The sequence below is a fragment of the Protopterus annectens genome, chromosome 10.part0 (assembly GCF_019279795.1).
Source record: "Protopterus annectens isolate FY-2018-M chromosome 10.part0, PAN1.0, whole genome shotgun sequence".
NCBI classification, from domain to species: Eukaryota; Metazoa; Chordata; order Ceratodontiformes; family Protopteridae; genus Protopterus; species Protopterus annectens.
Window position 1 is genome coordinate 815843711 of NC_056744.1, and position 27445 is coordinate 815871155.

A 27445-nucleotide genomic window follows, 5' to 3' on the forward strand; every position below is an offset into this window, starting at 1 on the left:
TTTATACCTTTATTTTACTGTAATGTTTTTCCACAAATATATTCATTGAACTTCTAAGAATCAATGGCTATAACTAGCATTTATTTTTATATATAGCCATAGCACATATGTGAAGCCTGTATTCTGGATGCATAAGCTTTATGTCTCCCATCAGCAAAACACTTAAAGGGGTTCCTGCCTAGGACCTACTTGCAAATTTGGACTTATTGTCATATCATAATACCGGAGAACTGGAGCTGTAGCTGTTATTTTATTCAGCAACTCAAAGCTCTTTCTTATTCTGCTGATAAACACTATGCTACAACATGTTCTAGCAGTTTTCATAGCTATACTGAAATATCTGACAAGTGAGGAATAAACATAGACACTGTATCTTGCCAAACAACTTTGATGATTTATCAGTAGGTTTCTAAACATTCACAATAGCTTTAAACTTCCTTGCATCTGGCTAAAGACCATTTTCAGTCCAAACATGATGCATGTATTTCACAAAAGTTGCATACATTTGGCATTTAACTCAACTGAATTTTAAACCTTGAGACCGCTGTCTGTCTAGCAAGTTTATATCCTTTTTAACAGCCCAGACTAGAGTGGCATCTTTTTTTACCAATTACTCCATCTAGCATTTTAAATTTAGTTGCCACTGCCTTCTAGAACTTTTCTGGAATTGTTAGGATCCCAAGAGGCAGACTTGAGAGTTTGCATTGTCCCAAAAGTCTGTTGAAAATACATAGCTTGGAACTGGGTTTATTCAACTTGATTCTGTCAAAACTTCTGAAAACGGACAAGGATTTAACAATTGGCATAGTTGCTACTACATCTTTGACAGTTTACAGTAGACAATACTCCTTTTCAATTCAATAATTTAGATCTTTAGGATCAGTGTATATCTCGACCCTGTCCTGCTCTATGACTGTTACCATGCTGTTCACCCATTTAAGTTTTGTCTAACTATAATTCACAGTGAATATGTATGCTTCAGCTCTTATCTTTAAGCAAAAGGGGCATTCCTCTAGAAGTGTGAATCACAGGAACTGTATTTTGTGAAATATTTGTATGACACTCCACCTGTAGACTTCCTAAGGCTTCAAACAGATCAGCATACTTTTTCCTGTAACACACAACATTCTTTTATTACATTTATTTGCCAAAACATATTGATTGCAAATGAAATAATGCTTTTGTGCATTGTTCACTGTAATCTGTGTTTTAGAATTAGTCATCTGTTTCAGTGTGTTATTCTCAATACTGCACATAAAAATATGCTGATTGCACCAGTGACCATTGTGATAACAGTCTCACACATTCACACAGAACGGCCTACTCACCCTGTTTCCACATTTCTCTGCTATCAACAGAGTAACTATTTTGACAGTTGATTATATAGTTGTCATTTTGTATGTAAACTGTATGAAGTTTCTTCATTAACAAAAATGTTATATAAGCATCTCTGGTGGGAATATTTGGTTACTTTAACTGAACGTATCTTGACACTGTCTGAAACATCACTTTCTGTTCCTTATTTTTTGTTTATCCCATAATATGCCAGTGACATACATGTACATTTTGCTGGTTAAGTTTAGGTTTTTAGATACAGATTCTGTCATTATTTTGTAGTCTGCACCAGTATCTACCTTAAATGCAACTAATTTATTGAATTGCCGAAAAAAAAAATTGCCATCATCAACTACTTGGATCAAATGTATATCATCATTCTTACAACCTCTACATACACTGACATTGTGTGAAGCATACACTTTACTGATTGGGTACACCACCATAATACTAACAATCATTCTCTGTAAAACATTAATTTTGATGCAGCACTTGTTTTAATTTGTTACAGACTGTGGCAAAATGCTTTTCTTTACCTCTAAAGAGCTTAACGTATGATTAAATTCTTTACAGAACACTTTTTTGTGACTGTAGCTATAATTTCATTTTTTTATTTATTTTTATTTCACATTTGTTGACCGGGAAAGTCCACTGGACACAGGTCCTTTTTCAGTGGTGGCCCGAGGAGAAAGGCTCCACAACTAAGGTATAATAACAGTAGATACAAATTAAAATTCAATTAACATAGACAATAATATTACAGCAATAAAAACAAGTGATTACAGTTTGAGCTTAGTATCATTTGGCAAGGAAAATAAACACCACAGATTTGGGGAAGGTGTGACAGTGAGAAAAACAGTTGGTTGTGAGGTGTAAGAAGCAGTTAGGTTACAGTGAGTACAGTTATAACATTAGGTACAATTTTTTGACTGCTCATTGTTACCAAGAGCCATCTTGGTTACCCAATGGTTGCTTGGAATGATAATGTACTTTTAGCACACATTAACTAACTCAGGCTAAATTTTCATCTTTTCTTGATCTAAAGTACTTATTTTGCACACTTCAGCTCTTCATTCCTGCCTTTAAGTTGTATACTACAATAAGTCAGTTGCACTGAATGCAAAGATGGGTTCTTCTACTGTCCGATCTACTTGTTTTAATAGTCTGAGCTGTAGTTGACCTTTTCTAATTCTGGGTACAGTTCATTCTCTAATAAATGAATCAGTCAGCTTTATAAATAGTGTTAATTAGCCCTGTCTACTTTGATAGTTTTCTTAGTGCAAGATTGCAAAGCTAACCATCTTATACTCTGTAAATAAGTTAGTCTCACTAAGAGCTACATTCTCTGGGACCTCTTATTTTCTTGTGAAAAACAAATGTCTCACTTATAGCTTGCAGTACACACAGGATTTATTTATTTTTTTAATTCCATTATTGTCTCTGTCTTTTTTTTCTAAAAGTTTAAGAGTTAAAAATGAAGAACATTGCTCAATGCATTGCTTTCATTTTTGCATGCCAGTCCATTAACAGTGAGAAAAAGCTGTACATTTTCCAGTTTTTGAGAGAGAACCCTCAAAGAGGTTGATGGCTGCAGTACTGTTATCTTGAGACAAAAAAAGGAAAACAATGAGTAAAAATAAGTTGTTTATTCTATGAATGGTGAAAATGAGACAGCAAGAGTAACGAATATGACTTTACTAGATAAATATGAAAGAACTTTTAACAAAAATAACTTGAAAAAAATGGCAGGATAAGGTAGTGGACAACCTGCCATTCCTAGAGCATGCCTGGTATAGGCAAATTAGAAAGCATGTACCATGGACAGAAATGCACAAAGCCCACAATTCAGACCAAACCACTCACACTCCAAAGACAAAATTCTGACACCTTGTTATATCTGTGGAAAAAGAATACACATTGTTAAAGTAGCCAAAGTAATAGGTATACAGACACCAAGAGGGCTGCAGCTTAAAGCTTCATTAAAGAGTAGCATTATCAGACTTTCTCATTACTCATCCCAATTTCAGCTAAAAAAAATATTAATTTATTCATGTACTACAATCTCCATCTCCTTTCGTCTCCCATGACATTAGTTAATTACAGTAAGTGACTATCAGTCAAGGAACATACGGAGACCTAGTGGACGAAACTGTTTCTATACCAGGAGGAGATTTGAATTCAATGTGTTATGGAAAGCAGAGTAAAATATTACTTTCTTCAGCTGCCCTAGCCAACTCTGAATCTTTCATCAAGTCTACACTTCAGTGTTTCTCTCCAGCATCAACCTCAGGGACTTGATAATTCATTACAGACAGACTTGCAAAAGACAATTCTTTAAGTTCAGATTCATAAACCTTAATTTCTTTGTGATTACTGTATCCTTTTTCCTCAAGATGTTATGACGTCTGAGTAAACTATATGTGTGTGTGTATTTGGAGATGGTGTATTACCACCCTTTTAAGACTAGTGGAAGGCATTGCCCCAGCTCATAGACAATTCTCATTTTAGTAACTTTTCGGTGTCATGCCTTTTCATTCATCCAGTCTCAACTCAATGTCTTTTGCTTCAATGATTTTTCTATATCCCTTTCCTCATGGTGTGACCTATTTGATGGCTTAAATCATTCTCTTTTAGTTACAAAACAAGAAGTCTTCCTCTAAATGTTTGTACATTTTACTTCTTCATAGCTGACTATTTACTGCTCTGCCAAATCTCCTGATATCTCTTCTGTCTTACCAATACCCAGGTATTTAAAGAGTTTAAAAATCTCATTTTATCACAAATCTCTTGTCTATGAATCAAGGTTTGACCTGATCCCTCAACCCCATTAAAAATCATTGCATGTCTTGTATAGTTTATCTGCCTGAATGTCAGTCAAGTTTCTGGCCAATGCCCCGACCTAGTTTGCTTTATTTTCTGTAACCCCTCCCAATATATTTTCTGGAACATTCAAAGTATTGTCTTTTGATTACTGCACTTTTGTCATTCCAAGTTTCTCATAATCTCCCTTTTTTACATTAGGGTCGAAAACATCCTGCAAGAAGAGACGGGTTAGGGTTCTACTTTCTGCTTTACTGCCCTCCATAACTTGGGTACTTCTCATCAGCCTTATGCCCTAGTTTCTTTTTGCAATGAACAAACAGGGATGATTAATAGTTCTTATTCTACTGTTATATATTTATCAATTTTTTTGATCTTGCTATCCTAAGTGAATTTTATTATTAAGTTAGCTATGCTTCCATCAGTAATAAAGAAACTGTTTTAAAATCCAAAGCATTCAACCTTATCCCAGGTCAATCTATTGGACATCTGCCATGGTATGAAATGAAATGCAATTTCCCATGCTGCAAATGAATGCTTCATCTACCATGTAATGTAACTCAACAGCATTAAGTGGAGATATTTTCAATGTTCTGTTATGTTTGCTTTATTATTTGGCATATAGCCTATAAGACGCTAGAAGTCATTTTGCTGGTTGAAGACAGTAAGCCTACTTTGCAGCTAAGTAAATGCTGCACTGTGTGTTATCTATAATTACAGATCAATCATCCACAAAACCACTTCATTACTTAACTAACTGCAAGGCTACATTGTGATGTAATGATACCAAAGCCTTCACATGCCACAGGGCTGAACTATCCAACTTCAATCTTCTCTAAAATGAGTTTTAAATACAAAATTTATTCCACTAAACATGTTATATTTTATGTACTGTATAGTAGTCATCATAACAAATGAGGCAAGAAATACAAAAACAGGTACTGGATTGACTACAGTATAGATCTGCTCTGTTTTCTGCATTCTCCTCTCACACACAAACACACACACACACACACAAACTCTCTCTCTCCTACAGCATTGAGTTTTTGTCAATGACGTTATCCCTCTACCATCAATATACAAACACAGTGACATAGCATTACACGGGTCTCCTTTAGATTACCGAACCGACACTTCACCGACACGCAGAAGACCGAGACGAAACGAACGACCGACAGGTAAGTTGACAGAAACGGTGATTTGCCGACAGCCGAAAGACCGACAAGGGTAACGTGTGAGAGCGACTCGGTAAGTGTGCGATAGTGACGGATTTAGGAGCGGTCAGGTAAGTGTGCAATATTGAGGGATTTTGGGTTAGGGTGTAGGAAAGGTGAGTGTGCGGCAGTGTCGGAGTTAGGGTTCGGGTAAGGTAAGTGTGTGATAGTGATGGACTGTAGTTTAGGGACGGGTTAAGTGAGTTAGGTTCAGAGTGCGGGTAGGGTGAGTGTGCGATAGTGACAGGCTTTATGTTTTAGGGTGGGTTAAGTGAGTTAGGGTTAGGGTGCAGGTAGGTTAAGTGTGCGATAGTGATAGTCTTTAGGTGTAGGGGTGGGTTAAGTGAGTTAGGGTTAGGGTGTGGGTAGGGTAACTGTGCGGTAGTGTCGGACCTTAGGGTTAGGGTTTGGGTTAAGGTTAGTGGATATGTTATTGTGTGTCATGTAGTTTACGTTGTTTGTGTCGGTGTAATGGTGTTCGGTTTTGTGAGTTGTCGGTGTTGTGTGTTTTCGGTTATTTGGGGTCGGTGTTTTGTGTGTCGTTGAATTGTCAGTTCGTTAATGTAAAGTAGACCCCGTTACACAGGGCTTTTATCTCAAAAGGTGTGTTTATCAAATTCAACACATAATCAGAAAAAAATAATGCATGGTTTCTCTGCTCTTAGGTTTGAAAAATATAGAGAATGCATCATTATCTCTGGTGAAAGCAAACCTTTTCTTCTACCACCAGTGGCATAAATTGAAACTGGATTCAGGTAAATAACAAATGTTAAGAAATTTGGATTTAGCTGGTGAAACTTTTGTTTCAGGATTATACCACTGAAGGTAAGATAAAGCAGACCAACTGATGGATTTTTCGGATTACAAGTACTGAAAAAAGTTATCTGAAATCACATTTCTGACCATCTTTCAAAGAGCAGCATAACAACTACAGGGATAGCATTTTGCCACGTGCAGATGCACTGTGAGTCTGCATAACTGATTATATATATATATATATATATATATATATATATATATATATAAAAACACACACATATATGTTCATATATAAATATATCCATACACACACACACACACACCATTCATAATTTCATAATTTCAACATTTCAACAGAAGATGTCCTAATCAGTTTGCCTTCCTAGATTACATCTCCCTTTATATTTTTGCCAAAAAAGCACCCAAATGCATTCCTCCACTCCAAGGTGGATTGTTTACTACTTCAGTCTTCAGATATTTATTTATTTATTTGCCATTTGTTAACTGGGTTGTCTGGCTGGGCAGACACCCTTTTTCAGCAGAGACCCAAGTCAAAAAGCTCCATTACAGCAATGAACTTTTTTATACAACCATTTAAGTATATAAGCATACAATCATGTGGAGATACATACACCAAAAAGCAAAAGAAAATGTAAACATAGATATGTGCCTTAAAACATAATCGTAGTTGAGATGGGAAATTTGCTAACCTAATTTTGACTGAAGTGAGGTATACAGGTGCGAGAAGGAGGGGTCAAGGCAGAAGACAAAAGAAAAGTGAAGGAAGGTGAACAGAATGTAAGAGGAGGGGGAGAATAGGAGGTAGAAATATAAAGTAATGATAGGAGCATTATGGGATGGGAAGGTCAGAGAGCAGGAAAATCTAGAATATAAGAAGGAATAGGTAACTGTAAGAGATAATGGTAGACAGAAGAGGAGGGGATGAGGCAGAGTAGGCAGAGTTCAAGTAGAATCTTTACAGGGGCAGTTCCAGGAGTTAAGCAGATATTCCTGTATAGCAAGTTTGATGTTGCAAGGGCTTTGTATGGTTTTGATATGGAGATATCTGTCTCAGAGCATCTATCTTCTAATCATGCTATGCCTCAGCTAGTACATGTACAAAGAAATGCAAACGATTCATAAAAAAAGTAAAAAAAATAAACACATTATCAGCAATGGAGTGCATGTTATACAGTAACATTTTCAGTGAGAAAAAGAAAAACATTTATCGAGATTATAAGCGTCTAGCTGCACTCCCCCCAAAAAACTGCTATTTATTCTCATTACTCATAAAAGGCCAACTTCAAAATTATGACATTGGTACATTTAGGGGCACTTCCGTAGTAATGGAAAAGAAACAGAAGACAGATATATATATATATATATATATATATATATATATATATACATATATATAGTTAAAAATAAGAAAAAGAACAGAGAATTTTCCCTTTTCAGTGTTCATTCTGAAAATAAAAACGCTATTAGTGCACAGATATCTTGAATGCAGAAAAGCAGACAGCAAATGAAGGACTTATTCAGTCAGCCGCAGCAATTTTATCATCCGATGATGTAATAAGTTATCCCATAATGCAGTGGGAATAAGGTACAGAACTAATTAAAGACAGAATGTTAGTCATTCACATGATGAACACACACACACACACACACACACACACACACACACACACACACACACACACACACACACACACCTGTATATACACCTGTAGACATTTTGGAATACTGCCAATTCACCTACTGGACCTCCTGACAAAAGCCCCTGGAGACAGTAGTGGACACAGAGTAGCAACAGAAAGGATATCAATTAAGAATTGAACTGGACAACTAAGCAATGTAAGGCAGCAGTGTTAAGCAACAGGGATCTGGGAACACATGAAGACAGTAATCTGTCCTTTCACCCTTATGTGGCCTAAGTAGTAAGAAAGTCATTCTATGTCTCCCAACTTATAAGTGAGTGTATAGCATCAGGTCAAAGGAAGTAACAGTGACACTTTTTTGACCCTTATCAGACCCATCATTAGGTACAATCTGCCCTTTGGGATGTACCTGATGAGACACATGTGACAGTTGGAGTGCCCACAAAGGTTCCTTATCCAAAGATTCCAAGGCATAAACTCATTGTCCTATATGGATTGCCTTAAAGCCCTAACTCTATATTCTGTCTCCTACACATTACTAAGAGGTGATAAATGCCCGGCATACAAGGCATCCTTGAATCCAGTTCTGATGTACCTTTTGCACATCTGCAAAACAAATGGCATCAGAACCACTCGATCCAAGGATTTAAAGTTTGCTTGTGACATAAATAAGTTGTTGAGACAGACATGTTTCTCAGAGGATCCCAATGCTCAGGAACAGGTTCCCCATTCATGTGAAGCAGAGTCCATCCCTATCCCTATACAAGTGTAACCTTGACCAATGGATAGGAAGTAGGACATTCACCCTGGGTCTACCCCCTTTGTCCCTGATAGTTTGGGCATTACCGTCTGCCTCTCTCCATATTCCCTCCCACACAAACTCTAGAAACTTCCCAAATAACACACTCCCTTCTAATAAATAGCCATAATACACAGATACACAATTGGGTTGACTGAACAGCTAGGCTAATAGTGGCCCTCGTGGTCGTTAGCCTAATATACAACTATAAACCTATGAACCACAGTGCCACTCACCAAATTTATTTATTTAATTTATTTTACTTGTTTCATCTAAAATCAATAAGCCACTTAATTCCTTTCAGTTTAGTTTCTCCAATTCTTTTGGGTTTCTAGTACCATGATGGGAGTGGACCCATTCCCAAGTCAAAGTATAACTGAAGTTCATGAAATTAGTATTGTTTCAGTCTTTGATGTTAGTAAAAATTGCCCTTTGCAGCATCTGTAATACACCCAGAAATAACTCCTTCTGAATTAAATGTGAGTGCAAGCTCTGGTGTCTGGTGGTTTACCCTCAGATCCCCATTTTGCTGTATGTGTCAATGATTAACATACAATGTTAAGCTACAAAAATTATAATAAAAAGAAACATCAATAGGCAAGCTAAATATTTACACTGATATGAAGTTGTCCATTTAAGCATATTTATAGACTAGGTGTAGGGATAACTATTCAGAATGTTCCATCCAGACCGTGTTGCTCTGAACATAAAATTGGAGTTTGGAGCATATAATTACAATTTAATGGGGCCAGTGAATGACTTTCTAATTTTGCGTAAAGCATCTAAAATATCATTGTAGTGTACTTTGGTAGATACGACAGTACTGCATAATCATATGTCTCATAATAGGCACCTACTGAAAGCCCGATGTTAATGGCTGAGGAAAAGAGGACATCATCTGTCAATGCAGACATGATACTCAAATAACTAAAAGAAAAATCGGTATGGAGCTTAAATGCTGTTTCAGTCTTTATGGACTGTCTATCTTAAATTTGAGACCACCTATTAGCATTTCAGTGATGTCTTTAACATGCATCCAGAGAACATGTCCTACTGAAAGTGCAAAGTCTGCTTTATTAGAAATGCAGACATTTACAATGATATTTCTCTATGTTACACTGTATGTTAGACAGTCTGATTTCTGATTTTCCAAGTTGTAATGTCCTCACAATGCCATTATCTTGGCACATGATTATGTCTAGGTCTAATAGTTTAAAACTGCATTAATTTTCATGAAAAAGCAAAACACTGCCAAACTGTGAAGTTTACTCATCATGATGCCAGGAAATGTTGATTTCTTTTGGCGTTGATATTGCCTAAAATAAAATTGTTTTTAAAATTTGTATAGCCCAAAGCAGATAGGATAACATGTAACAGGTGTAACAAACGCACAATTGACTTATTAAAGGTACAGCACTTATTTACAGTGGCAAAAGATCAAACGATGCAGTGATGTTTTTAGGTGAAGCGTCAGTGCAACAGATTTCAATGAGTAGAAGAGTATTTTTTACCATGCAAGCCACAGAATCTGCACAGAAGTGTGGGTACAAGAATACATGTAAACGAGAAGCTTGAGTGGTATGTGTAATAAATGCAGAATGCGTTTCTAAGCAACGTGACATCACAAGCAGGGAGTCAGGACTAGAATGAGTCAGTTTTAGTCCATTCGAGCAATAAGAACATTGCAGAAGGAAAAGCAGGCAAAGTGAAACTGGAACAAAGACTTAAGCCAGCAAACGCAAGAGACTAGTGAAGGTAGGAGGAAAGGGGCTGAAACTGAGCTAATATTGGAGATACATTTTTTTTTTCTGCAGAATGTTCTTTGGGAGTAAGACCCCAGATAGTGAGGAAACTACAGGAATAAATTGCACAGAACATTTAGATCACACTTAAAAGGCCTACTGCAGTGGGCAACAGGTTGGAATTCCTCTTCAGTTATGCAACTGACTGTTCTTATTCCAATGATTGGATGTGGGTACATTTGCCTCCTGCCAGGGCATACTTTGTTGTTGCTTGCCAGGGCACAAGAGCATGTTCTGCCCTATACAGCTCAGTCCTTACTGATACCTTTATAGTCGAGATCTTGATCAATGTTCAGCAAAGAATTTTACTATGTTTAATGCCCAGAAAGTAAACTCTTCCACTTGCTCCTGCAACTACTAGACCATATGGCAAGACCTACAGCAGCACTGTTTCTGTAGCTCTAGTAAGGATAACACAGCACCTAAGTGACAGCAATTTTACCCAGCCACCTGGGAAGTCAAAAGAGAGAAGCTGGATGCATGCTTTACATCCATAAGAATTCAGTAGTTGAGAGTACCAGTTTCATCCTAGACATGAGACACACATTCCTATAAGTGAGATTTCACTTGAACTAGCCTTGTGGATCTCAACTACTTGCAGCTTCCACTTACTTAGTAAAACATCAAGCTCATACAGACATTGCCTTAGGAAGACAGCATATTTCTGAAAATGCAAACATCTCCCTGGTGTGTGCTCAGAATGACATTGCTCACCCTCAGACTGAACCCATGGAACACTCATGCACATCCCATAGGGGATACTTATTTGTTGCACCCAGGCTTGATGAATTGTCTCTCCAAACTTACCCCTAAGCCCATCATGGCTTTGCAGCCTAAGTCAAAGAAGCCTTACTGGGTTCTCTCAACTCCATACAGTTTTTGAGGCAGGCCCAGAAATGGATCCTTCTCCAGCTGTTTAGCATCTGGCAATACCTTCTGGGATCATGATTTGAGCTTTCTAGACATTGTACTCATCCCCAGTGCTGCCATTGGTGAGTGCTCCTCTGTAAATGACAATACTATTACCTAATCTCTGGTGTACACCCATCACAGAGCCAACTTATGTGTAACATTCTCCAGATAGTACCTCCTTTGGAGAGACCCTCAAGCTGAGGAAGTCTTCCAATGGACTCTGCTGTGACTTCTTGTCTTCCCCTACAAACAGATTAATGTACATATGAGTACTAACAATGAGGATTTTTGGGTCAGTCATGAAAGCTGTTATTAAAGTAGACTACCTTTTTAAGTAGGCCTAACAGATGTAAATTTAAAAGACAAAGATTTAAAGTATTCCTCTGGCTTCACATGTTTCACCCTCCATTACTTCTTAATTTGTTCAGAAACTCGCTAACAGGCAAAAACACGTCTCAAAATCCCACAACCATCTACCAGCATTTTTTTTAAATTATGACATTTCAGTTTAAAACAGCAGTAGCAAATGGGTTCAACATTCTAAATGTTTGATCAAATGAATGGGATCCATAATACATACGTGTGTGTGTGTGTGTGTGTGTGTGTGTGTGTGTGTGTGTGTGTGTAAGTGTCCAGCTACAATGACACTCAGAAGATCACTGTAATAACACTGAAACACAAATATAGACTTGTTCTGTGCACACTACTCCTGAGTGGAATAAACCAAACACAAATATGTAGGATTGCATCTCCACACCAACTGCTAGTTATATATACTAACACAGAGTGTGTACAATCCCCAAGGAAAGGGAATATTCCCCTATCTGAGGATGTCAATCAAGCACATCTGTTGACCATCTGTTTGCATTAACCAAACGGTGTCGATCTACCTGGTTATTCAATCCAGTGTCCACAACCATAGATATACATGTATATCTATATATATGTGTGTGTGTGTGTGTGTGTGTGTGTGTGTGTGTACACACACACACACACACACACACACACACACACACACACACGTGTATGTGTGTATCACATTCTCTTTTCTTTGCAGTTTTGTGCTGCTGAATGCACCAACAGTTTAAGGTTGTGTGCTGCTTGTAGTACTAGTAGTGTCAACATTTGTGGAAACACCCTAGTGTTAAAATAGTTTTTCAGCTGAGATCACTGTCAATGTTTAAAGCAACCTCGCTACTAGAAAATGAAGTATGAGAGGCAGAAGCATAGCCCCTGTGAGGAGATTTGTCTTCAGAATAATATTTTTCTTTATATGTTTACTTTGCTGATAGACTGCTGACAATATATGTGTCGGCAAACTATCTCTTCCCCAGATTACCACTAGAATGAAACACTTGTGCATAGTGGGCTATCCACTATGAGATATGCTGTTGTTGGATACTAAAAACATAAAATAATGCCGAGATAAAACAGAACATACAAATTCAATGTCCAAAAAGCAATATAAAAAGGGAAGTACACAAAAAAGACTTGTATTTTACGAGCTATATTCCTAATTGTAGTATTTCAATAAAGTATATCCAAGTGGGAAAAGATCAGCGACATATAAAATAGCGAAACACTATTCAAAACATTTCTTATAATGACATTAAAACATTATAATAATTTGGATGGGGTTGAAAAATCAGCAAAGAATCTTAAACTGGAAAAACACTTTGGATTATACTAACAATTAATTAAAACATAATAAAAATGAAACAGCAATTGATAGGCTAGCTAAGATTACACATTTAAGTAAAACTTGTGTAAAAGCTGCAGCCTCTAGTGCTTTTACAAGCAAAAACTGGCCTGAGCACTGGCAGCCCATTTACCAGCTTATTGCAGATAAACATCCAGCCATTTAAAAAAAAAATAAAACAATGCACATGATAAAACATTTTTCTACCTGGTGAGGTGCAAATAATAAATCCAGAGACAAAGATACCACCTGCGTTAAGGTGACTCTTAATGGGGTATTCAAAAAGGTTAGTTGCGTAACTCCACTAGGACAATGCCATTGTGCTCTAGCAGCACTACACAACTAATTAACTTTTCAGAGACATGCAACTGTATGGAGTGAAAACTCATTAGTAACTCATTTGAATATTTCTACTGAAAACAATATAGCTGTGTTCTATTCCCTTTACCAGGCTATACAACACTGTTAAACAGGCACCATAGATAGACAGACAGACTGATAAGACACTAATCTAATAGACATACACAGTCAAACACACATACAACCCAATGCAAGGTTAACCATGCCCCTAGACACACAAGCGCGCGCGCAAAAACACACACACACACACACACACACACACACACACACACAGTCTTGCAGTATCAACTGCTACACTTGACAACTGACCCATGGCTGGCATAAGCATCAATGCATGTTCCCAATAAACTACTATGTTCAGTCCCTGCTGCTCTAAATCAAAACAGCATGGTAGGGCATGTCTTTGGAAAACTGTACAATGCTGTTACGGCTCTGGAGCAGGAAACATGGCTTACTTACATTAGCGGTGCCCCCAGATTGACACATTTGCATGCAGCAGCATCCAGAAGACCAGTACAGAGCTAGAACATACTGCTGTAGCACATTACTGCTCTTTGATTCATTCTCTCTTAATGGAGTATTGCCAAAAACAGGACTGGGCAGTGGGTTGGTTTCTTGTTTCAGAATACTCCTTTTTAATATTCTGGCAGCAGATAAATCGAAAATGTATATGCAGTCAGACATCATTACATAATCTTGTGACCATTCATACTCTTCTCACCCCAATATACATAATTCAACAGACTTTTGGTAATTTTTCTATCACATATCTCCATTTGTGGTGCTTCTAATATGCAGCCCCATTTTAAGGCCATAAATCATTTCCTCCCTGGTGAGAGCCACAGGTGTGGGCTCCAAGAATCTTACTGTTCAAAAAATATCAGTTTTCCCAGCATGCCAGTCACTACTCCAAGTTGCATTATTCACTAGCAAGGAAATTAAATTAAGTAACTGTTACAACTGTAGCTTATTTTTAAAACCCCAATGACTTGCACCTTTAGTTTCACTGCATATACCTCCAGCACAGTATGAAATACTTGTTCCTTTTTCAGATCTTTCAGGGCACACCATGCAGAGCATCACCAGGCCTGGAATCACTCCTAATCCTAAACTAACCTTCGCATTTTTTTTTAAATCTTTTTAAGAAGTATAACCAGAAGACCCTACACATAGTCTATTTTGATTCGGGGGCATCTAATAAAAGCAACATAACCAAAATACCATATAATATCGAATTCGCTCACAGGCACAAGGACCTGGGTTTAGAAAGGATGTTAACAGAACTTAAAAAGATGGATAATGTGAAAGACTGCCTCATTAAAAGATCCATCACATCATTATGATATTATTAGTACAATACATTTAATGCTTTGTTTTACATTTGGAAACTATGATGTAATCATGGGAGAACACTGAAATATGATGAAGAAATCTAAAAAAATAACAAAAATGATGAAGATAAAAAGGCACGGCATGGGCATACTGACAATACCAAAGGCATGCCGATATCATCAGACTTTGAAGGGTTTCCAAATTTTGACAATAATCCCACAAACATATTGAGAGTTACAGTGCTTTTATATAAAATCCACATATTCTGATATTATACCTCTTTTACAATCTTATTTTTACCTACCCCTTAATTTACTATGTATGGTAACTGTGTATGAAAGGTATATTTATCTAGAAATATCGTTACTGGGGGAGAGTACCAGAAAAGATAAATTATAATTGCATCTTATTTGTATTTCTTTTCTAATAATTCACACTGTATACTGTCCCTCACTTATGCTACATAGTCTGTGTCTTGTACTGTTGTATAGTCTGAGTAGTAATTATTTAAATGATGTGTCTGGTTGCTGGTTTCTGCACATATGTTCTTGGAGTTAGCTACTACTATATTACTTGGTGAATGTCTGTCCCACGTGTGTTTTTGTGTCTTCTCAGAAGGACCAGCATTTTGAACTATGCATGTCATTTAGTTAGGATCTGAAGCAAAACAGTAAATAATAAATAAATCACATGAAACACCCCTCTTGGCTGCTGTTCATTCACTAATTATAGTCATCACTCAAGTGTTTCTTTTTCCATGTCAAACTTTAAATGCTCACAGGATCATACCACATTAGAAAATACTAGGCAACTGAGTCACAAGGCCATTTATGCCTTCCATATACCCACATTCATATTGTAACGCTCTCCTCAAAAAACAGCAAAGCAGGTCAGTCTTGGAATAGATTTATGGATACCCATCCAATCATCCAGGTTTAATTTTAAGGATGTTTAGTCTGTCACTTGCAAGCAAAGTCCTTCCAGAGGTGGAATAGCTGTTAGGTAATACATTTGACTCTCTTGCACATTTTATTTATTAGATGGAACGCCTTATGTGTGGATTCTGCATGTCCTCCCCGCGGTCGAGTGAATTTAAAGACATCCAGGTGGATGCGTGCATGTATGGGTGTGCCTTCTTTGAAGGTTGGGCACCGGGCTGGCAACTCAACACTGTAAAAATTGACTGACAATCATTAGCAGACCAGAGTTCTGCTGTGGTGACCCCTAACTGGGAAAAGCCAAAAGACAGTTTAGATTAGCATGTATGGTATTTGCAGGGTGAAACATTTAAATAGGAGTGTTTTAATTTAAGAGATATGTTTGTTAAGAGAGAGAGTACCCAATGAATTTTCTAAGTGGTATATTTCAGGAAGTGGATTATAAAAGCTGTACAAGCCCGTTGTTATGTAAGGGTTTGGGCTACCAGGTTAAGAATGTATTTGATGAACAGGATAATTTGCAGGGTGATTTTTAATACAGCCTTTGTCTTTACTTCAATACTACTTTTTTTTTAATTAAAAGAATTGTCCTAAATAACTGGAATATTTTTTTCTATTAATCAGGAAGATTTAAATACAGTGGGAAAGGTACCTAGAATTGTCTAGAAGAAGGATGTATGTTTTAAAATGTTATTGGAAGGATCCAAATTCTCTGGTGAAAATGGAAGTATGGTTAAATGCGGACAGTGTCCCTATGTAAATATATAATGGAAGGCTCTACCTTCCATATACATGGTTGTGGGGATGTGAATCTGTGCCGTAAGTATTATTGTTTTCATTATGGAGTAGTTTACGTGGCACAGTGTTACAAATGTGCTTGTTTTTACGCTGGTAAGACTAAACAGGCACTGAGAGCTAGGATGTATCGTCATTATTATATGAAAAAGCAAGATTATCATAATGCTTTATTTAAACATACAGCTGCCTTTGCTTCCCATAGATTTAAGCTTTATGCTATAGATCATGTGGAACTGGGTAACTGAGGGGGGCATCGGATGACTTCCTGGAGTTGAAAGAGCTTAAATGGCAATTAAAAATGAACACAACTGTGTTCCCAGGCTTGAACAAGATGACTACTATTAGTAGTGTTTTATGGTTAAAAGCAGCTTTTTGTTTATGAATTTATTTTTATAAAAAGGAGGGCTTAAATTATATTTCTAAGTATATTTTATGGTTGTTTTTAGGCATTAATTTTATACTAGGAAGAATAAGAATTGTTATGTAAGTTTTTTTCAGGAATGTTTCTTTAAACCAGAGGACTTAACTGATTTGTGTGGTCATGTGCTTTTATGGAGAGGTATATAAATTGTGGAAATTTGAATTTTTATGTGTTCCGATGAAGTCCGTGCTTGTCACCTGGATAGAAGTGTAAACTTGTGACAAAAATAAAAAAGAGCATGTTAGTAGGTTCCGCTCTTGTTCCTCTTTAATTTTCTCTATTTGGTTTTGTGTAGTTTTAATGTTCTTGATTTATGAGAGAGAGTGGAGACTTAAGTCCCTAATGTTGGTATTAGATAAGTTACTTGACTTGCAACAACATAGGACAAGGATGGGGTTCCTAATGGTACACTTCACAAGGCATAGTTCAACAGCAGCCTAAAAGAATCCAAATAAATGGATAGCTCTTAAAGCTTTTCCTTTTAGATCAGGGACTTTAGGTCAACAATTTTCATGCATAGGAACCTCTGTGGCCTTTCCAGTTACTTAATATGTCTAGAAAGGTACAGCCCCAAGGAAGTGTTGCACTCAGTAACTGGTCTAACTAAGACTACATACAGAAAGATGACAGCACTGATTAGCTGGCAATAAGCAAGGTGGTTTCCAATTGCATAACATGGCTAATTTGCTAGTAGACCTCTAGGCAGAATAAGATACCTAACCCAGTTGCTCATGTTAATGCATTACCATAATTCATATTAGTATTTGTCAGCTATGGGTAGAGGTTTTATTTTTTCCTTTTTAATATATTGCAAATATATACAATGGAACCTTGGAATGAATCTCATGGCAGGAAAGTGTACTTTATTTTTTGATATATGGCACCTTAGCATAATTTAAGGTCATCTGTCAAACATTTAGGTTATCTCTTCAACCCTTTTGAAATTTATCGTGTGTGTATGTGTGTGTGTGTGTGTGTGTGAGTGTGTGAGTGTGTGTGTGTGTGTGTGTGTGTGTGTGTGTGTGTGTGTGTGTGTGTGTGTGTGTGTGTGTGTGTGTATGTATTGACATGAAAGCATTATCAACAGATGTTAATTACATATCCTCCCCATTCAATGAGCATGGGATTATTCATAGTTGATCTGGTTAGAAACAGAAGTACTTTCAGGTTTTAGATTAAATACAAGTTGGAAATTTAACTAGCTGGACAGACTTAAAATTACATACATTATTAACTGACAGGAATAGTCTCACAGCCTAAAATGTATTAAGAATATCAACACTAGGAGTGTGTATATGTGTATATGTGAGTGGGTGGTGTAGCAAGCATCTTACATATGCAGCTGACTGTTTTTGTAGTCCAGCGTATATAGTTTAAAATACTTTAGTTAGGGTTTCCATGTTAATTAATTCACAGTTTATGAGCCTTTGCTCCCTAAGCTAACCATGTTAGGGAAATTCACGATCAGATCCAGGGATAGCTTAACTCTCCCTGGTACATTCCTAGCATGGATTCCTATTTAATATGCAATTCTTTTGATGTTCTTTCTCATTTGAAAAATGTGGTATTCTGGCAAACTCAGGTGCATCTACTCTACTTCTTTATGAGAGCTGACTTAGAATGGGTTGGTCAGGAAGCCATATATCATGATTATCATCATAAGAAGTGTATTGCGGTTTGATAATCTTAAAATTATTCCCAGGATTTGCAGGATATCCAAATGGCTTCTAAAAGGAAACTTTTTGGCATCTCATACACAATTTGAATACAATTTACTTGATCCAAGAAACTCATGTGTGGTTCCAGGTTTAGTGCTTATGGAATAAATTGCATATTCTATGCCATAAACATCAGGGTTTTGATAAATAATTGTGGAATAAAAAAATCAGGTAAGACAGGTTTCCTATCAAATGTTATTCAATTTGAGAATTTCTCTCAAGGCAGATTCATTTTGGTAGACTGTAAGTGATCAATCATTTTGATAAAATCATTTTTTCTCTTGTTGCCCTATATTCTAGCAGATTTTCAAACATGGAATTATTCTCGGTGGAGACTGGTATATAGTGATGGTCTTGAGAAATGATAAACAAGGTTCTACCTCATCATGTCAAATAAAAAGTATGAATATAATGAAGGACAAAATTTGAGCTTATGAGTTAATTGACCTTTGCTATGGGCCTTTACCCTTACGGCAGAGATTTCTCTTTATTTTCAATGTACATCTGAACTTAACCAAGAATTTATTGTTTTCTTGATGTCTAGCCTACTTAGGTGATTTCAGCTCAAAACTAAAATATTCCTCAAATTCAGTTCAAAACAGAGATCTTCTTTCAATCACTCCAGATTAAAATAAATGTTCAACCTAGTCAAATGTGGGAGCTAAATAGAAACTAAATCCAGTTACCATTCAAGAAACAAGTGCTGGAACAATTAGAAGTATTGAGTCACTCATTTTTCAGTATGCATTAAGACAGCTTAATTGCACACAATATACCATATGGTAGGAAGTGGTCACTTACACTGACAGCAAGTCTTTGGAATCAGAATCAAGATTTCTCTAAAGTCACAAAGACTGTATGCACCATAAACAAAATGTTACATTTTAAGACTGTGTCTTAAATGACAGGTTGACTAACAATACATGTTTAGCCTTTAGTGAAAACTGTATGAACACCTACAAACATACAGTGGAACAGGAAGGTGGGATAACATTCATATGAAATAGGTCATGCATTTAAGAAAAGTATTGAAAACAACCCCTAACACTCTGAATTTAACCCAAAAGCGAGCATTTTAACTTTATTGTTTTGATATTGCTGTTTATTATGTTTAACAGAAAGTAAGAAGATGATGCTAACTTCCCCTCCTCTGCAAAATAAAAAAGACCATTCACAAGAAGTTCCAAGCAGAGTTTTTTTTTAAATTCTCACTCAAGGAATAATATATCTTCTTCTTCTTCTTTTGGCTTTTTCCCAGTTAGGGGTCGCCACAGCGGGACACCTGTCTGCTCCTGATTGGCAGTTGAGTTTTATGGTGTATGATGGATGAATAGTTCTTCAGCGAAAATTCTTTCATGCTCAGCAGATATGATAAAAAATGACATTTCATTAACTGGAAAACTTCAGAGTCAGTCACAAACATGGATGTGAGCAATACAAATAATTTATTTGTATAAGAAAAAATAGCAATATTACTGTTGTCAAATACGCAAGCACTTCTTAAAAGACACAAGCAATTACTCCCTCTTTTAGTGAGCTATTTCTTCACTCAAACTTCCAATAACACCAAGTGCCAGATATCACTCCACTTAGAGTGTCTTGTTATGACAAGATAATCAGTGCAATCTGTACTTTTATTCTGGGGTCTGATTTTACTCCTGTAAGTGTACTACAAATCATTTGTAAGCAGAGTACAAACACTGATTAATAATTAATGCAAAACGCTTCTGGCTATTATATCTGCATCATTTTTTTAATAAATAAAATGAGTTGATTCAGATGAGTATACTTATTTAATTTTGAACACCTGACAGAAATGAGTCCTTACGTATAAGCTTAACATGACACATTAAGAGGAACCTAGCTTGTGATGGACTTCTTTATGCAGCAAATCAATAAATCTTATCAAATATCTGAGATGCAGATTTAAATGTAGAACCCACTTCCATTACACATCACAGAATACTATTGTGGAACTCCATTACTGACATTACCATTATGTTTAGGAATGTTGTACATTTTAAACATTTATTGGAGCTTTTACCAAAAACTTAGCTCCTACTTTTCACCCAATAATAGCAGTATCCAACTGGCATCCTCTCCTCTAAGTGATAATGACAATAAAAAAGAATTAGTAGCACTGGATGGTGATTCATGTACTTATTTTTTCTTATTTGCAAAGTAGTACCAATGTTTAAATATTACTAATGGAAGAGTTACTAATATTATTTTAAATTCCAATATCATTTACTCATTAAACTAATACTATTCAATCAGTACACCTAACATTACCTTTAGTAATGTGAGCACATCACTAACACAGGAACCAGACTCCCAAGTTCAGTATAAGCTGCTATCCACTTTCACACCGAATGAAAATGTTGACATCAAGTGTAAAACATACAATAGTCTAAAAAAACTTCTACTGACAATATAGCTTGGATATAATGTTATAATATATGTAGGACAGTGATATGGTGTGCAATTAATTAAAAATGTATATTTTACAGCTTAGAAATATATTTCACATAAAAAAGGCTAGTGAATCAAGGAAGACTATAACACATCACGAAAAAGATGAAAAACATCTATCCTGACATGTCACACCAATACAAATGATGGATATATACATCTGTAATGACACATTGTTTTAAGAAATCACTGCTTCAAATGATAAACAATTTAAACATATGAATGATTCAAACTCTGCATAACCTTAAATTTTCAATATCACATTTTTGCTTTGATTTTTTTCATAGCAACCATAATTTTATTGCACCTTTAATATTAACAATGTATTCAAACTGTTCATTCAGAAACTTCACAGTATATATGATGAATAAAAAATATGACCAGCACACTCATGAAATAAATACAAAGGGAAAAAGCATGAGAACTCTTTGGACTCATACAATATTATAACATAACATTAAAGAAAAGTTTTGTCAGTCACAAACAACAAACTTTTGTATAAATGGATCCTTCCTTAGGTTAAGTTATAATGCCAATTAAAGTTACTTTTTTACAAATGGATACCAATTAGCAGAGCAACCATAAGCACATTACTTGATAGACAATAGTAAATGTACAATATCTTATTCAAAGAAACAAAAATAAAAAAGATGAATGATAAAAAAAAATCCTTAAATAGTATTCATCTAAACCTACCAAAGTCTGAACGTTAGCGTCATAATTTCAAGGTATAGTTGATAATAACTGCAACAGCAAAACCTCTGCCATTTGTTATGTCTGAATACATCTACCATTTAATTTCACATTTCAAAAGAATATTACTTCACATTATACAGACAATTGCTAACACTAATGTTCATTTGCAAAGTATCATGTAATATTTTTAGCATGGAATTTCCTGCTAGAACGCAAAAAAATATGCTTGGCTTTTGAAAATATAAAGTGTAATATTTACAAACACCACTTAAGGAATGTGAACACATTTATGTTCTGAATGAAAATATTAAAACTGGTTATTGTTTGCCATACTAAACATATGTCATACATCATTACCCTTCAGTTATGCACTGTAAAACAGCCCTTTCAGTCAAAGACAGTTAAAAATAAGCATATTACCTTTCTCACTGCAGCCCAAGTCATTCTTAAAAATAATCAGTAAAGATAAGTCCACTTAGTAACAGATTACTGCATAAATATAAACTGCTTTCTCCAAGATGATATAGTTTCAAAGAAATTTTTACTTTTATTATTTTTATCTAAATTTGGGTGTGGGTACTAAACTGAAGAAACTCAATTAGAATTTTTGCTCTTCGTGTACTGTTTTCTATACAGAAGCATATTTTGGAGAACTCTTCCTGCCAAACCAAGAGTCACTGATACATGATTAACTAAATAACCTATTAAAATTCTTACAGTTCTTGTTTTTATTACATTTATCTGACTTTTAATAATAGTGAGACAAGACATCTTTTATGAATACAAGCAACGTACATACTAAAAGTCAAAATGGGAACAAACATCATAGATGGCCACTGAGAAAGACATGTAACTGATGGCAGAAATATTCAAATGTGAGGGAGGGATATTATTTCAAAATATTTTACAATACTAGGTATTTTTCCTGTCTCCAACAGCATTCTGTGTGAATCTGAGTAACTCACTTAACCCATTTAACATAGTTTTGAGTAATCAAAATAAGAAGCCAGCTTCCAAAAGAGTTGGTCTTAGTGTAACTGACTTACTTCAGAGTAAGTCTGCTCCAATTCTAAAAGACTTACTTTGATGTAACTGACTTCAGTGTAAGGCCTATCTATAAACAAGAGTCCACCAAGGGGTCAGATACCAAAAGACCTGCTCTCAGTGTAAGTGACATTAGTCTGGTGTAATATACCCAAGTAAGTCACTTATACTTTGTGAAGTCTTTTGGAATCACACCCATTGTGTTGCATACCTATAAGTACATTTAATATTATCAGTGGAAACCAAACATCTACAAAATAAATCCATAATAAGAAAGTATAAATGCTAAAGTAATATGCAAATGAAAACTAGCACCACAATTACCCATCTAACTTAAAAACTACAACACTGTTTAAAAATAAAGGATAAGTAAGCGAGTTAAATTGTAAGGGAAATGATAGTAAGGATAAACTACCAGTTTAAAACAAACAAAACAATAAAATAGTTATATAAAGAATCTAAAAAGCGGTGATAAAATCAACATCACTGGACAAAACTCAAAGCAGAATATGATGTAATATATCCCTGTTTAGAATCAAGAATATTTGATGAAATCTTGCAACAAAGCAGACATCAGTAATCCCTTTTCAACATAATATTTGAAACATATTTCAGAGAAGACTCAAAATGTCTAAAAAGTTAAGCTTACCATTGAGCATAATGCAAGTCAGAATAGTCAGAAACACATTTATATGATTACCATTTATGATATGTAACATGAAGCGTTTGGAAAGTTTAAAAATCATGAAAATTGACTTACACTTGCAAAACAAGAGTCTTTTCTTTTTATGTCCAGGTCTTGAAATTAACTTAATTCCTCTTGTGTTGTGTTAGGGAGACTAAAAAAAAAACAAAACAAAACAAAAAAAAAAAACAAAATAACACAAAAAGTGAGAATACAGGATCTTGCCGAAAATCAGTTTTACATTACACGGGTAAATCGAATTTTTGACTTTAATTATAAGAAAAACAAAGACATAATTCAAATCTGGCCTGGTTCAGAAAATGAGTTGAATTCACATTCACAAACTATACAGCTCACTATATGAAAACTAAAATGAAACAATGAAAACAGTTAAAGTGTAATGGCATTTTGCTAAATTACAAACATATTTATACTTTTGAAGAAAGTTAGTAGTTCATGCAGCAAAATATTCACATTGTTCTTTTAAGACCCTACATAAAGGCTAGTAAGGTCTCCAAGTCTTTCTTTAGTTACATCATAATGACACCTCTATGCATCAAATACTGTGTTCTTATGTACAATAATAATTATAAAGCCATGCTACATACAATCTACTTAAATATTTAATCTTAAAGCTTACATTATGGGAAAAATAGCTGTTTCAGACATAACTTGTTGCTCATGAATAGCTTATTTATAGTGGATAGAAAAAGTTTACACACCCCTGTTAAAATGCCAGGTTTTTGTGATATAAAAAATGAGACCACAATAAACTATTTCCAAACTTTTCAAAACGTTTCCCACCTTTAATCTGACCTATAATCTGTACAATTAATTTGAAAAACAAATCTGTTAGGGGAAAAAATATAAGAAATAAAAAACGTACAATACACTGGTTGCATAAGTATGCATAAACTAATACATTGTTGTGTGTGCACACCCTTAAACTAATGCTTTGTTGAAGCACCTTTTGATTTAAATTACAACATTCAGTCTTCTTGTGTACACACCTGCCATCAATTAAAGAGACTCTGATTAACCCCAAATAAAGTTCACCTCTACTAGTAGGATTTTCCTGACATTTACTCAGTTGCCTGCTACAGCAAAAGCCATGGTTCACAGAGAGCTTACAAAGCATCAAAGGGATCTCATTCTTGAAAGGTATCAGTCAGGAGAAGGGTACAAAAAATATACACAGAATTGGATATACCATGAAACACAGTAAAGACAGTCATCAAAAGTGGAGAAAATATGGGACAACAGTGACATTGCAAAGAACTGGACACCCCTCCAAAACTGATGAAAAGACAAGACAAAAACTGGTCAGGGAGGCTGCCAAGAGACCTACAGCAACATTGAAGGAGCTGTAGGAATTTCTGGCAAGTGCTAGTTGTGTTCTACATGTGACAACAATCTCCCGTATTCTCCTTATGTCTGGACTATGGGGGTAGAGTTGCAAAACGGAAACCTTTTCTTACATAGAAAAACATCCAGGTTTGGCTAAAATTTGCAAAACAATACATCAAGTCTCCCAAAAGCATGTTGGAAAATGTGTTATGATATGATGAGAACAAGGATGAACTTTTGGCCACAATTCTAAAAGGTACATTTGGCACAAAAACAACACTTTGTGTCACCAAAATAACACCACCCCACAGTGAAGCATGGTGGTTTTGGCAGTATCATGCTTTGGAGTTGCTTTTCTTCAGCTGGAATTGGGGCTTTAGTCAAGATGGAGAGAATTATGAACAGTTCCAAATACCAGTCACTTTTGGCCCAAAACCTTCAGGTGTCTGCTAGAAAGCTGAAGATGAAGAGGAATTTCACTTTCCAACATGACAATGACCCCAAGCATACATCCAAATCAACAAAAGAATGGCTTCACCAGAAGAAAATTTAAGTTTTGGAATGGCCCAGCCAGAGCCCAGACCTAAATCCAATAGAAAATCTGTGGGGTGACATGAAGAGGGCACAAGAGATGCCCTCGCAATCTAACAGATTTAGAGCACTTTTGCAAGAAGAGTGGGCAAATATTGCCAAGTCAAGATGTGCCATACTGATAGACTCCTACTCAAGAAGACTGAATACTGTAATTAAATCAAAAGTTACTTCAACAAAGTATTAGTTTAAGGGTGTGCATACACAACTAAGTATTAAATTAAGGGTGTGCACACTTATGCAACCCATAATATTGCATGTTTTTTTATTTTTTCTATTTCTTCCCCTAACAGAATTGTTCATTTTTCAATTGAATTATACAGGTTATAGGTCACATTAAAGGTGGAAAAAGTTTGAAATAATGTATTGTGGTCTCATTTTTTTATATCACAAAAACCTAGCATTTTAACAGGGATGGTGTGAACTTTTTATATCCACTGTATATTGTCATAATTATCATATTTCTCTAAATATCTCAATGACCAGATGTTATAGACAGAATTGCTCAGCCTCATATGAACACACACAGATAGATGAACACCACAGTGCTAACAGACAGTAAATAAGTAGCTTGACTAGTTTCTGAAATATTGTTTGTGGTTTACAAAATGTTATAAAATTGATATTTACTGTTACTTATAAAATCCAGTTTACGACCTGGTATTAGTTGAAAACTATGGCTGTAAAGATTAGCTTATGCTGAACAGTTAGTTTGCCTTTCACACTTAAAACAGTAACACTTATGGTTCCAGGGTCTAAACATTAGTTTGAGATGCAAGGACATGACTTATTCAAAAAGCTCACAGTGCAACCATTGGAAGTCAGAGTACAAACTTAAAGCTATTAAAGTTGTTAAAACTCTCTTCAGAATATGATTTCAGTAGTCGAAATTTAAAATCTCATTACAATGAAAAACGTGGCTTGGAAAGGAAAAAAAAAACTATTAAATACTTTTGAAGTATCCAAAAAAGCAGCTCCATTCTGTCGTTAAAATACTAAAAATTATTTGTTTGGATGGTGCCTTTAAAATGTTACCTAAATACATATAATTTATGATTTTCAGTATTTCCTTTGACTATTTTATTTTACTAAATGTACAAAACAAAAGGAACAGCATGTTTCACTTATGCATTTTGCTGTTTCAAGAGCCCTATCACAACTGTTCAGTGCAGGTATATTTATTTACTTGTTTGTTTATTTGACATTTTTTGACCAGAGTAGTCTGACTGGGAAAAAGCCCTTTTTCAGTGGAGGCCTGGGGAGAAAAGCTTCAACAGTACATATATAACTGAGAGATTCATGTTAGAATAAATGTATAATACAATAAAAATAACAAAGAAAGCAAGACTTAAATACAATATAGTTAGGCAGAGGCCACGGTGGTGGAGTGGTTAGCAGTGTCTTCTCACAGCAAGAGATTCTCCAGTTCGATTCTCAGCTGGAGCGCCTTCTCTGCAGAATCTGCATGTCCTCCCCACCGTCGAGTGAATTTGAAGACATGCAGGTAGGTGCGTGCATGTGTGGGTGTGCCTTCATTGAAGGTTGGGAGCAAGGCTAGGAAATCGACACCGTAAAAAAATTTACTACCAATCATTAGAGGACCAGAGTTCCGCTGTGGCAACCACTAAACGGGAAAAGCCGAAAGGCAGTTAGACAGATAAACATAATGATGGCACAGACATGTAGAAAAGTAGATAGAAGGACTAATAAAATTGATCAGTTACTAATTGTAGACAACTAAAGGAGTATATATTAGTAGCAGGTTAAGAGATACTACAGCGGAAGTAAAAAATAGAGAGGAGTAGTAAGAGAGAGTCAGTTGCTTACTAGGTTGAAGAAGCAGGTTAATTGGAGAAAGAAAAAGTAAAAGGAGGCAATTAGAGCTGGGAAGGAGAGATGAATAAATAATCAAAGGAGAGATAGAGAGAAGACTGGATTCAAGTGGGATGGTTACAGTGACATATCCAGGTGTGATTTGCATTCTTTGAGAGATCTCTTGAATTTGTAGACCTGAACAATACATATATATATATATATATATA

General features: G+C 35.6%; 1 protein-coding gene across 2 annotated transcripts in view; it reads right to left on the minus strand.

Annotated features, from left to right (window-relative positions):
• KLF12 (Kruppel like factor 12) overlaps window positions 1-27445 on the minus strand; it is a 1947649-nt gene that overhangs the window by 1566517 nt on the left and 353687 nt on the right. For both annotated transcript variants that reach the window (XM_044085623.1, XM_044085625.1), the window contains exon 2: window positions 23541-23619. The gene's annotated coding sequence lies outside the window, so the exon portion shown is untranslated. The remainder of the gene's footprint in view (window positions 1-23540; window positions 23620-27445) is intronic.